General features: G+C 37.4%; 1 pseudogene; it reads right to left on the bottom strand.

The window, feature by feature from the left end:
* Window positions 1-283: 283 nt before the first annotated feature.
* Window positions 284-9,104, bottom strand: LOC140512063 (proteasome subunit beta type-2 pseudogene; annotated as a pseudogene).
* Between the last annotated feature and the right edge of the window lie 4,899 nt (window positions 9,105-14,003).

Here is a 14,003-nt window from a genome sequence, read left to right as displayed (position 1 = left end):
GATATCTGTTAGGATCTTGCTTACTTAGCAATCTTTATCAAAATCTTACATTCTCTACTCTAGATGTTTGGAATGGAGGGAGCCATAATAATTCTTCCTCTTGCCTACTCAACTTCAACCAGAATAATATGTCCTGGAACATGTGACCCAATAAATCAGATGTCTTTTTTAAAAAACACAATTGACTCTTCTTGAGCAAAAACTAAGTTGTCCCTTAAAAAGTCTAACTCCTGAAGTAGTCAGTAACATGGCAGGTAAGATCAGTTTGGGAGTGGGTTGTGGATTAGGAGCTTCTCTTGGCAGGGAGGATGGTATCCAGCTCATGGATGCCATTTTTGTTGGTGATCCAGATGCTGAAGAATGGTAGTTTCTAGATGAAGCAATTCTGGAACCCTTCTAGACAATTCTTCAGGAGCTCTACTGCATATTCATATGTGATACTTGGTTTGCAGTAGTGATCTAGAATGCTGAGGGTCAAGAAGACACTATAATTATGGGCTGCAAATGAAACTTTGGCCTGAACTTCCAGCTAACCCATCTACTACAATCAAGGTCCTTCATGCTCATCATAGCCAGCCAACAGGAGGCTGACATGGTTTGGGGTCTGACTCTGGAAGTAGTCATCCAGATTTTGATGTGTGAAGTTAGCTGTTGCTGTGGGAGACAGTTCATAGTCACTACACATCTTGTAGAGCTCTACATTTTTCTGAATGTATTCAGCAAACTGTACAGAGTCTCTAAGACTCTCCAACATAGAGAAGTAAGATCTTCTCCCTCATTTTAAGCATAATCATAATTACCCTTCTGGATGATATTGCTGGTGGCCACACAGTTCAAGGTCACTAAGATGTAGCCAGGACCCTGGATACCAATAAGGTACTCTGTCTGTAGCAAGTGATGTGGGCATTTCCAGTTACCTTTGTGTCTGGGTTTAAAACTCTTAGGAAATGAGCAACAGGTATAATGCTGGCAAGAAGATTTCCCAAGAACCTGGCATGTGACCTTAATAGACTAGTAGTTTAACAATGGATTAACAATAAATACCAATTTAAACATGGTTTAACAATACAGTAAGGCTTTCTTCTCTATTCCTCATCCCTGCTTCTGACGTCTTTGGACTTTTTACAGTATGTGAAGCAGAAACAGAAAACTGTATTGGGGGGGGGGGTCAGAGGAGAACCAGAGGCAGTTCTCTCTCACTCATTCTCCTCTTATCTTCTTCCCTCAAACCCTGTTGGGGTGTAAGCTCAGTTCCATGTGGACAGTCTCGGGCGGGTAAAGGTGAGAACTTCTAAACCTTAGAGTTCTCATGAGGCCCCCCAGGGAACAGCAGGGAATTGAGGTGTGAGACCGGGATATCTCGTGCATTTCCGCCTCTTCCCGTGGGAAACGTGATGGGAGAGAGCATCCCCGCCCTCGAGATTGGCCCAGATCTGGGCACACCTATTGTTATCTAACAGGCACGGTATTGAGGTGCAAACTACGTGGCAGGAGAGCTTAAGTAGGGTCAGGAAAGCCTGAAGGCGCTCTTAGCGAGGGAGGGGCCCTTACAGGACAGAAGGCCCCTTTTCCTCTCTTCGCTCTTCCCTCCCCCCTCTCTCCCCACTTCCACTTCTGCTTTCATTCTCTTACTGTAAGATCTTTGCCTCCTTGGGAGATTCCTCGCTCCCCAGGAAGAGTTCCCCCTGCACATGTAACCAGGACCCTGAATAAAGCCTAACCCTTGTTCGACTCCGGAAAGTCTCTTCTCTCATAAGTTTATCGGGTTTGGCCAGCCGAAGACCAGCGATAGGTAAGGTAAGACTCGGGTAGCCCTCAGGCCTCTAGGCCTGGCAAAACCCGCTCTTTTTTATTGGTTTGAACTTGGGAATATTTAGGGATAATTGCTATACATGTAGTTTTCCTAAATTTCAGTAGAGGATTTTTGCTGTATCTTTCATACTAATCTTGTGAATAGGATACAGAGATGTGAAATAGTCTGTTATACTATTGGATTAATTTAGAAAAGGCTGGAACCAAAGTGTAGGCTTTGATATTAACTTGAAAGGAGGTCTCCTATGCAGAATGTCATGCTTCTATACTTGTCCCTGCGTCACCTAACTTTATTTTTTATTAATGGCTTGAATAAAAGACTATGTAGAATGCCTATCAAATTCACAGATAGTCAGGTTCAGAAAAGTATTAAAAGTCTAGGAAATTGGGCCTAACCCAATAAAGTGAAATTTAACAAGGAAAATAAAACAAAAATTATCAGGACATATAACTTCACCTTTATTTTTTAGTCAGTATTCACAAGTATATTAATCTATTGTTATCTTTGCTTCATCTTCCCTTGGTTTAAGTATCAAGACAATATTTATCTTATAAAAGAATTTTGGTAGAGTATTTCATCAGTTTTAAAAAATAATTCCTGAGAAATAACTAATATGAAAATATTTTTACATGATTTCACATATACGCTATATCACATTGTCTGCCATTTCAGGGAAGAGAGCAGGGAGGAAGTGACAGAGAAAATTTAAAATTCAGAACTTAAAAAAAAGAATCTTAAAAATTGTTTTTACCTGTCATTGAGGAAAGTAAAATATTATTTTAAAAATCAGGGTGAATAAAATAATTTGTGAGATATAGGTAGTATTTTTCTCTAAATGTTTGATAGACTTTTCTCTGTAAATCCATCTGGACTAGGAAATATTCCAGCCATCATTGCTAGTTCCTTTACAACTATTACTATTTCTACTAAAGATAAATCTGGTGTTCCATTAGTTTGGATATTTTATATTTTTTTAAAGATAATTCTATAAACTTTAAAGCTAACAAAATTGAGAATATATAGGAAATAGAGAATAATTTGCTCCAGATCATTGCATTTTATTCTCACTTTTGTTGATCAATAAATGCCTAGAAATTAATTTTATATGTACAAATTACAAAAGGCAGTATAGAATGACAATTCATCTAAAGTGAACCACAATGGCAATAAGAGTCAGCATTACAATATGGCAGCCTCCAAAGCTAATAAATCAAATGTTCCCCTAGGAGAAATAGTGTATACAGAATGAAGTGATTAGAGGACTATTCTGTGCTCTGCTCTGACCATATCTGTACTTGTGTCATCAATCCTAGGAACCACATGGTAGGAAGAAAATGGATAAGCTAGAGAGAACCCAGAGGAAAACATCCAAGATGGTGAAGAACTTAAATAAAATGTTACATATGGATGACATGATGGAACTATAGATATTTAACCTGAACAATAGTCTTGTGGGCAATATGATAGTTGTCTTCAAGTATGTAAAGGAATGACATATAGGAAAGGTCTTTGACTTGCCTTTTTTGGTGTTAGAAAATAGAACTAGTGATTTATTTTTTAATATTTTTAGATTCAGTTTCCCTATCTTAACTGGGCTGGAAGGACAGCATCCACTCCCAAGCTTGATCCTCCTGTTGATCAGCAGGGAAGTTGCGACCTGTTCCATTCTTGCCTGGGCAAATTCATCTCTTCCTAGGTAGCCTGTTGGTTATTTGCTCTCAAGGGCTAAGCATTGTGGTATCAGACAGTGCAGACGTCTAACACTGTAGCTCAAAATGCACATGTGCAAGTAACTGATCAGCCTCAAGCCTTTCTGGTGTCAAGAATTATGCTTATGCATCATAGTACTGGGCAGACCGAGCGACATTTGCTGGAAGCTACAAAGCAACACACAAGCTTTATATAAGGAAATAAAGCTACCCAAAAGTTGAAAAACTGTTCAGAATGTGATAGACTTTGCCTTTGTTTAGGCATAGGCTATTCTTCTATAAATAAAATTCAGGTCTATGAGGTACTTTATGAGAAATTGCTGAAATATCCTTATATTGTTTCATTTGTATCTCATTGAGCATGCCCACCATATAACGTGCCCATCTGCAATGTCTCTGAGTCTACGATGAAAACCTCAGGAAAGGCAAAAAGGTCTTGTATAATTGGCATTGCTTTGCCTTGAAATCAACTCCTTTAATTACACCTTGTACACCTGTCCCATATGCACCTAAAACATTGTGAGGGGAAAATTAAAATATTATCCGATAGATGGTGAGATTTGGATAAAGTAAGTCTACCAGGATCTTCACAACATTGGCTAAGCACAGTAGTCTTAATTGAATGTGGAAAGTGGTACTTCTCATGACTGTTCTAAATAAGTAACATCTTTTATGCCCTTCCAAATCTTGGAGATTTGTACCTTATTCCATGTACAATGAGGTGAAGGAAACATCAAATCATGTTTAAGCTTCTTTTTTTATGCAAAGAATAGGTCTCTTCCACATCTCTAAGTCTGTCCTAGAAATATTAACTGATACATCATTTTTTTTTTTTAATTTAGGGGCAAAAGTACATTCACATAGGGTGAAGTGCAAAGAAACAAGTCTAGCACCCAATCTGATTAATGATAATCATTCCACTCTTCCTTATTGGCATAGCTCTTATAATGTTGTTGTACTTAAGAAATATTTGGAAATATTTGACCAATATGATCAAGAACTGGAGAGTTGGTGATAGCTGAATCTGTAATTCACATAAGCCATTTAGGAAGACACAAATTCCAAGTGATCTGTCCCTTTTGACTGATTTTTATCTTCACAAATTGGCCAACCCCAACTGGTCTTGTGTTCATCCTTTGTTTTTGAAGAGGACCATGACATCAGAGAAATGATGATATGACTTGCACTTGAATTTGTTTTCAGTGATGGAGGACTGTGCAAGGTCACCAGCCTCACTTTCTTTTTCTGAGTCATCTGGATCCAGTGACCAGATATTCATCAGGATGACTGGAGACAGCCCAGGATGTAATGGGAGACCTTGGCCTTTTAGGTTAAGGTCTTTTCAGGTACAACCCCTATACCGTGTTGGTCAAGACCATCTTATTTCCATAGGAAAATTCCACAGTAGTAACTACAAACAACATATATCCTGTTTGGATAAAGGATTTATCATGCCCCAGTCATGGACTTTATCATGCAATTCCCCTATAACTCCAAAGTCCTAAATAACCCTTCCTTCTTTGTGGCCCTCACCCAACCAGAGTAGCACCACTCAAAACAGCTCATGTCTAAGATTGGAGGACACGTGGGAAGGTTAGGGGAAAAAAGAGGAGATGTCCTATGGGATTTAAAGTAACAAAGCATCCCCATAACTCCCTTGTCCTTTCAATTTTCTATTCTTTCATATAGGCTCGTTTATCAGTGGAGTGTTGTGGCTGCCATGCCAGTCTATTTACTTCATTGAAAATGTTATCCATGCTGAGTACAATATAACCTGACCTATGTCCATGAGAAAAATCCCCAGCTGTGCCCAACTGTATGTATATCTTTCTAATAATAATGCTATGTAGGGTATAGCATTTGCTATATGTCCTCTCCCCATCACTATGCAAAACGATATCTCTATATTAGGCTTTCTTTCCTAGGTTGGATTGTCATATAAGTAAGATCCTTTAGGGCCAAAGGAATGAAACATCCAACAGGTTTAGCACCTTTTTCAGTTCTCTTCTAAAAATGTCACGTAAGACCAATAAATCTTAGCTCCAAGCAGAAAATGAATGCTGGAACTTAGTTATTTAATCAAACAATTTAACACCATACTGATGAAATCCCAGAACTGTAACCACTGAATCTTGACACCTATGTGAGTACTCAAACATGTCTAGGAAATCTACCTTCAAGTCTCCATAACAAGCCATTGGAGGCTTGTGTTTCTCTCCTTAGGGAACCAACTGCCAGATTCTCAGGTACCTGAATTACAAAGAACACTTTTGTCCTGGATGAGTCAAATGTATTCTTCCCTTACTTCAAGATGCGGCTCAATTTTTACCTTCTGCATAACTCCTAAATGCTAGGACCCTCCCTTCTATACTAACTTTTAATTATTTACTTTTATTTATTTGTATTAATTTTCTTTATATTTGTGTTCTATATTTTTATCTATTTGTTTGATTTTTAAAATTAAATTAATTAATTTATTTTTACTTTTCAACATTCAGTTCCACAAGCTTTTGAGTTTTAAATTTTCTTCCCATCCCTTCCCTCCCCTGTCCCCAAGCTCTCATGCAGTCTGATATAGGCTCTACTTATACATTCATATTAAATATACTTTCACATTAGTCATGTTGTAATGAAGAATTAGAAGCGATGGAATGAACCATGAGAAAGAAGAAGCACAAGAAAACAACAAGAGAGAGAGAGAGAGAGAGAGAGAGAGAGAGAGAGAGAGAGAGAGAGAGAGAGAGAGAGAGAGAGAGAGAGAGAGAGAGAGAAATATGCTTCGATGTGCATTCTTTCTCTGGATAGCATTTTCCATCATAAGCCCCTGGGAGCTGGTTTAGAAACTTGCATTGCTGAGAAGAGCCAAGTCTATCAAAGTCAGTCATCACACAATGTGACTGTAACTGTACAGTGTTCTCCTGGTTTTGCTCACTTCACTCAGCATCAGTTCATATAAGTCTTTCCAGGTTTTTCTTCAGTCCTGTTCATCATTTCTCATAGCACAATAATATTCCATTACAAGCATATACCACAACTTGTTCAGCCATTCCCTAATTGATGAGCATCCCCTCAATTTCTGCTTTTTTTGAGACCGCAAAAAGAGTCACTATAAATATTTTTGTACATGTGTATCTTTTACCCATTTTTATGATCTCTTTGGAATATAGCCCTAGAGGTGGTATTGCTGAGTCAAAGGGTATGCACATTTTTATAGCCCTTTGGGCAGAGATCCAAATTGTTCTCCAGAATGATTGGATCAGTTCACAACTCCACCAACAATACATTAGTATTCCAATTTTCCCACATCTTCTCCAGCATTTATATTTTCCTATTTTGTCATTTTAGCCAATCTGATAGGTGTGATGTGGTGCCTAAGAGTTATTTTGATTTGCATTTCTCTAATCAATAGTGATTTAGAGCATTTCCCCCATATAACTATAGGTACCTTTATTTTCTTTATGTGCTTTATATATTTATACATGTACTTATCTTCCTTATTACCAAGTTCCTTGAGAATAGGAATTGTTTTATTTATTGAAATTGTATGCTCAGTGCCTAGCACTTAATAAATATTTACTATTATAGACTGAAATTTAGAAAACAGAAAAATCTAACTTGCATTGTCCTTAAAATGGTCCAAACTTTCTCCCAAGATACCATGAATATTGTTGAAAAGATGATGGTGAATTATATTCTGTAAGGAATGGGGTGTCACATTTATTATTGAACAGAAGTATGACAAGATTAGAGCTGGATATCTATTTGTATTATAGGAATTATAAGAATATACATCTCATATATATATAGCACATATATATTATAAGACTATATAAGATATTGAATAAAATAGGAGAAATCTAGTACTTTGGAACTTTTACATACTCTGTTTTCTGAACATCAGTTTCTTTCATAAGGCAAGTCTATCTTGGAAGCCATCCAAGGAGATTCAATGACTGGTATACCAAAAGGACTTCATTATAAAAGAAGTGTTACCTGTAAAGTGGTTCTCAGCAGACTCCAGGGACAGCATTAAAGCACGGCTCCAGGGTATTTCCAAAGTACCAGGAAAATGCAAAAATAGAAAGTAGTGTTCATTAGTTTTTGGATTTATGTAATGCTTCTCCTCTAAGAAGCAAGAAAATGCTAGCATATGATAGGGCCAAGTAAAGTTCAATATTCTATTTATTGCCTTGATTAGGTAACTAAATATCATTATGACATAAAAGTTAAGATACTGAATTTCCACCATATAGAAAAGGCATTTTATCTTCATTATTTCCCAAGGAGTTTTCTTTAGTTAAGTAGGCTAAGGCTGGACTGCTTAACTCTTCTCCAATCTAATCTGGAATTCTGCCATCCCCCATGCACTGATTCAGGCTAAATCCTATGCCTGATACTGCCTGTTCATCTTATATCAAAATCCTCAGAAATTAGGGCCTAGGTTGAATGCTTCCTCCTCTGCATTGCTTTCACTGAGTATCTGTATTCAGAAGGACCTCAGTGACTCTAGTGAATCTGTGTGTGTATGTCCGTCCTTCATTGCGGAAGAAGACCATGCCATCAGAGAAATAATGACATGACTTGTACCTGACTGTTTTGAGTGAGGGAGGGCTGACTAGTGAATCTAACCCATAAATAAAATAAATCTTCACTATACCATGCCTGATTAGTGATTGTCCAGCCCACTGAAAGACCTTCATGAAGGGTGACCTGCCACCTTCTTAGGCCACCCATTCCATTTTTAGACACCTCAAGTTATTGGGAAAAAACTTTCCTGACATGGTACCTAAATGGGCTTCTTCACAGTTTCTGAGTATTTTCCCTTGTTCTACCCCCTGTGGTCAAACAGGACAAAAAAATAAATCTAAACCCATTTCTACATTATAGCTTTTCAAATAGCTGGAAAGAGTTGTCATGCCCCAGCTGAGTTTTGTTTTCTCTAATTCCTTCAAATAGTACTCATATGAAACAAATTCAGGTCCTTTACCATCCTTTTCTCTTTGTCTTCCTCTTGTCACTCCCCAACTTATCAATATTCTTCTTAAATTATGGCATCCAGAAATTAACCTTGTGCTCCAGATGAGGTTTCATGAGGGCAAAGTGCCCTCTCCTCCTTCTTCTTGGAAGCTAGACATGTAAAAAAAAAAATGCAGCCAAAGATTACATAAGTGGTTTGTTTGTTCATGTTTGTTTGGTTCAGCCGGAACATTAAACTGCTGGCTTAACTGTACTTGTAGGTCACTAAAATCCTCTGATCCATTTCAGAACAACTACTGCCTGTCCAAGCTTCCCTCATCTTACACTTGTGAAATTTATTTTTATATCCAAGTTTAATTCAACATTTACCCCTGTTTTACTTCATGGCATTTGATTCAACCCAATGAATGTTCTAGTCTGCCAAAGTCCTTTTGGATCCTGCATTCATGCTCCAGTAGTTTACCAATTCGTTCAAGCTTTGTGACATTTGCAGTTTTAATCACCGTGCCATCTATACCTTTATTCACATAATTGGTAGAAATGTTAACTAGTACATGGGCAAACACAGATCTCTGAGAACCTGCATTGGAGACCTTCTGCCACATTGTCATTGAACCATTAATAACTATTCTTTATATTTAACTACTCAACTAGTTCTGAATCTTTATATTTGCACTCTTATCTTGTCCTTACCAATCTATATTCTCCAAAACAATAGTATGCCAAACTTTAGCAAAAGCCATAGAATCGCTGGTGCTTACCACAGGACTTTAAACATAGTAAATGGTAGTTCAATGAATTTTCATTTCATTCACCAAAATCATAATCATAACATTAGCAGTCTTGACAAAAAAAGGAAAAAGTTTAGTTAGTCTGACATGACTTGTTTTTGATGAAGCCATGCATAGTTCTTTGTGGTCGTTATTTGTCATTCTGTGTGTTCGTCCTTCATTGCCAAAGAAGACCATGCCATCAGAGAAATAGTGACATGACTTTCACTTGACTGGTTTCAGTGAGGGAAGGCTGTGCAGATCACCAGCCTCACTTCTCCTCCAGAGCCATCTGAATCCAGTGACCAGATATTCATCAGGATGAGCGGAGATGACCCAGGATGAGGCAATTGGGGTTAAGTGACTTGCCCAAGATCACACAGCTAGTGAATATCAAGTGTCTGAGATGAGATTTGAACTCAGGTCCTCTTGACTCTTGCACTGGTGCTCTATCCACTGCACCACATAGCTGCCCCATTTATCATCCTAATGAGTTCTTCAAAATCAACCTCACTGGCTTAGAACTTAGAACTTCATAGGTTCAGTTTTTTCCCTTTTTGCAAAACAGGGTGTCACTTTTCCTTTTACAATCTTGTGGTACCTTTCCCATTTTCTGTTATCCTTCAATATCATATACAGGGGCTCCAGTAGTTACCTCAAAGTGTTTTTCACATAAAAAAAGATCTCTCTTTCTCTTTCATCAAAGTTCATTGAGATTAATATAAGGAAGAGCTTCCTAATAATTTGCAGTTTTGCCTATAATTTTACCTAATAATTTGCAAATGTGCAAGAAGCAGGATGGGCTGCCTTGCAAAATCACTTATACCTGGAATTATGAGTGATATAGTAGAAGAGATTCATGTTCAGGATGTCCACTGATATTCCGTGAGTCTGTGAATTTCTATTAATTCATTATCTCCTCCTAAAAAGAATGTTTCTAGGTTGTATGATATTGTGGATGGATATGATACTATGGATGGATGGAATCCTGGGCTAGGAGTTAGTGTGGATGGATTCCAAAATGAACCTCTGACAATTACTAGCTCTGTGACTGTGTGAGGCCTACATGTTGCAAGGAATGTCCCTCATGTGTAGCAAGAGGGTGTAAGGGAGGCAGAATAGACATATCTAGTCTTTTTTTCCTCTCACCTTTCTCCAAGGGACACTTTAATTCATGCTGGAAAGGGAAGAAAATGTTTGGGACCAGAGGATACTCTGCTCTTTTCTGAGAGGTGGGTAATAGGACAGAATTATATCCAAATCATGAGAAAACAGCTATCAGAGAAAGTAAACATGTGAAAATATATACTAGGCAATACAGAGTGAAGGAACTCTCTAGGAGCAAGGTAACTCAGTTAAACCAAAAGAGAGAATCCTAGATTTCACCTAAGGGAAAGTTCCTTAAAGTATATTGTAGGAAAGTGGAAATAGGGACATGGCAGAGACTGCTGGCTCCTACCATGTCTTCTCAGAGTCCTTTCCTTTAGTAGCCTGAAGTGAGGCTGGCTTTGTCCATCTTCCCTCCTAAAGCTGGAAGCCAGAAGCTCCCCAAATGACCTAAACACAAGTGTAGAGAGTTCTCTTCTCTCTCAATCTCCCCAAACTCATCTCTGCCCCTCATGAATGTCTGAGCATTCACCTCCCACAGTGAGGAGAAAGTCCCTTATTATCTGACTTTGGGACTGAGGTTACATTTCTCTTTTGGGCTGGAGCTCTTTGTGGTCTTTTGAAAAGATCAGCTGGGCAAGCTGAAAACCTATAAGTATAGTGTATAAACCCAAGCATCAGCACTTGAAAGCAACAAAGATGATTTACGTGGTACCCCAGGTAATCAACCTTTGCTGCCATTGAAAGAGAAATATAACTTACACAACCATGAGGGTGTCACTGAATCACTATGTGCCCCAGCCATGTCTAGGATTTATCCACTAAGTCACAAACAGGTGATGTTCCTTGGGGATAAAAGAAGTTTCTTATCTTGGTGAAATCAGTTTGTATGTATTGCATACTAAAATAACCTTTTCATTTAACTCTTAAAAATGGATTCCAATTGGTATAAAATCAGTTCCATGTATGGGTTTTCCAGGTCCTTTAGCCTAACTTTGTTAGTTTAAGCAGTATAGTGTCACCCTGACCCAAGCATAATGTTCTTTGCAGAGCCTACTTTGGAGGTAGTACCCTACACAGCCAAAAGAATAGTCAATGGACACACTCAGGAGAAACATACAGCCTGCTGATCACTAGTATTCAGAGTAATCAGAAATTAGTCATCTCTAAGTGAAAATCCTCAGGTACTGCCAGAATCTCCCAAGCTTTAAGGAGGCTGTTAGGACATAAAGCCTAGTAGGGCCTCATTAGCTCTATTTTTCCTTAAGGTAGTATATGTCCTAGAGGTTATTGGATCAGCAAAACTTCTCATTACAAGTGCATTATAATAATCCTAGTTCACATTTAAATAAATTTTGAGGTTTTCAAAGTACTTTCCTTCAAATTAGATGACCATTTGACTTGAAAAAAGCAATAAACGAAATTTTTGAGTTACTTATTTGCTTTCAATTCTAACCTCTGAAAGTACAGAAAGCAGGAAATGGAGTCCCTTGTAAATATTATTACTTAGCATGGATAAATTATTTAAAAATCACATTAAAATGTTCACAGAGTAGGTAGAACCATAAAATAATGGAATTATAGGTCTACATATATACATGTCATATGTGTGTATGTGTGTGTATCCATTCATAAATGCAGAGAAAGGTTTATAAAGTTTGAGGTAGTTGTCGAAATGTGTCTCAGGAAAGAGTCATAGATCAAGAAAGTTTCTCTTTTAAGGATTTTAGAAAAGGGAATATTTCCATGACAACACAGTACTTAGTTATTCTAATTGAGGTAGAAACAAAGAAACCCAAAAATCAGAAAATGTGTCTCAGGCTCAACAGAATAAATTCTAACTAAACCAGGAATATTGATATTGCACTAGGGAAAGGAAAAATCCATTAGCAGGTTTTATTTAATATCACCATAATATAAATGACAGATTTTTTAAGGGTTGTCTAGACTTTTTCAGATGAAATGCTTTTGCTCTAGATTTGTTTGAAGTGCACTTACATGGATAATAGAGAAATCTACAAATCAAGGCTTTTTATTGTGAGTTGTTTACAAAAGTTAGAACAAAATCTTATTATAAATATAAACTTCATGAAAGGTCTGAATTACCAAATGTTTATTTTTAAGATTCTTTTGGAAGTCCCCAAAATACTTAAAAATAAACCTTTAGACTGTTAAATATATTTTCAATAGGATTTCCTTGTTGTGATAGCTCTACCTATAAGGCAGTGGGGTATGGTGGAAAGAGTAGTGGACCTGGAGTCAGGCATCACGGAGTCATCAGAATTTTCTGAAGCGACCTCAAAGGCCATCTCTGCCAACCTTACAATATAGCCAATAAATAAGTGGCCATGCTGCCTTTGTCAAAAGACCTCCAATCAAGACAAATTCGTTACCCCCCCAGGAAGCCCATTTTATTTCAGGATAGCTCAAATTATTAGGAAGTCTTTCTACAACATTAAGTCTAGACTTTTCTCTTTGCATTTCTCACCCTTTGCTCCTAGTCATGTCCTAGAAAAAACAAATCTAACACTCCTTAACTTGATAGCCATTTAAATACTCTGACAGCCATCCTATCTCCTAAAACATCACTAGTTTCTTCAAATAATTCTTATATGGCATATTTTTGAAGATCTTCATTAGTCTCAGTGCCTTCCTCTCCAAATTCCCCAATTTAGCCTTCCTTAGATTTAGTATTTACAGCTATCTAAAATATTGCAGCTATGGTATGAGAAAGGTTAGCTATCATGGGACTATCAGGTATCCCGATTCCTCTCATTCATCTCTGTGTTTACATTAGGGTTTTGTTTGCTTTCGTTTTTTGCTATCTTTTCATATTATTGACTTACATTAAGCTTGACATCTGTGAAAACCCCAGTCATACCATCCCAGTTTTGAACTTGCAGCAAGATTTTACATTTTCTTAATTTAATTGTATATTTTTGGATTTAGTCCATGTTTCTAGTCTGTAAAGACTATTCTCTTTATTCTGTTATCCAATGTGTTAGTTTTCCCTCACAGCTTTGTGTTTGCAGATTTGATAAGCATGCTATCTATGCCTTTATTGCAATCACTGAGAAAAACATTAAATAACGTAGGGATATAGATCCCTGGGATATTTTACTAGAGACATCCTTTTTAGTTGACAGCAAACTGCTAATGAGTCTAGTGAATCAACCCATTGGGACACCATGTAATAGCACTATCTTCTGCCCCACATTACTTCATTTTATGCCAAAGAATAGTAGGAGAGATATTGTTGAATATATGTGTTTTGTATATATGTCTGTAAATACACATATACATCTCTTTCTCTCTCTCTCTATATATATATGTATATGTATGTGTGTGTGTGCATACACACAGGTGTAGTATATACACACATAAACATATACATACACACACGGTGACTTGTAACACTACAACGACCATTCTCAAGGTAATGGACTTTATTACAGACTCTCAGGTCATTGACCCAAAAATCCCCTTCCCAGTTTTGTTGAGAAGAATTTCTCATGACGTAGGAATCTTGAAATTGAGCAAGTTGCAAGATAATCAATGGCCACTAATTGATTGATTTATCATAGTTACTTTCCCCCCCCCGTTTTTAAAAATAAAAGTGAAAAATTG

Source organism: Notamacropus eugenii, chromosome 6 (assembly GCF_028372415.1).
Source record: "Notamacropus eugenii isolate mMacEug1 chromosome 6, mMacEug1.pri_v2, whole genome shotgun sequence".
Lineage (NCBI taxonomy): Eukaryota > Metazoa > Chordata > Mammalia > Diprotodontia > Macropodidae > Notamacropus > Notamacropus eugenii.
This window is presented reverse-complemented; position numbering and strand designations above follow the sequence as displayed.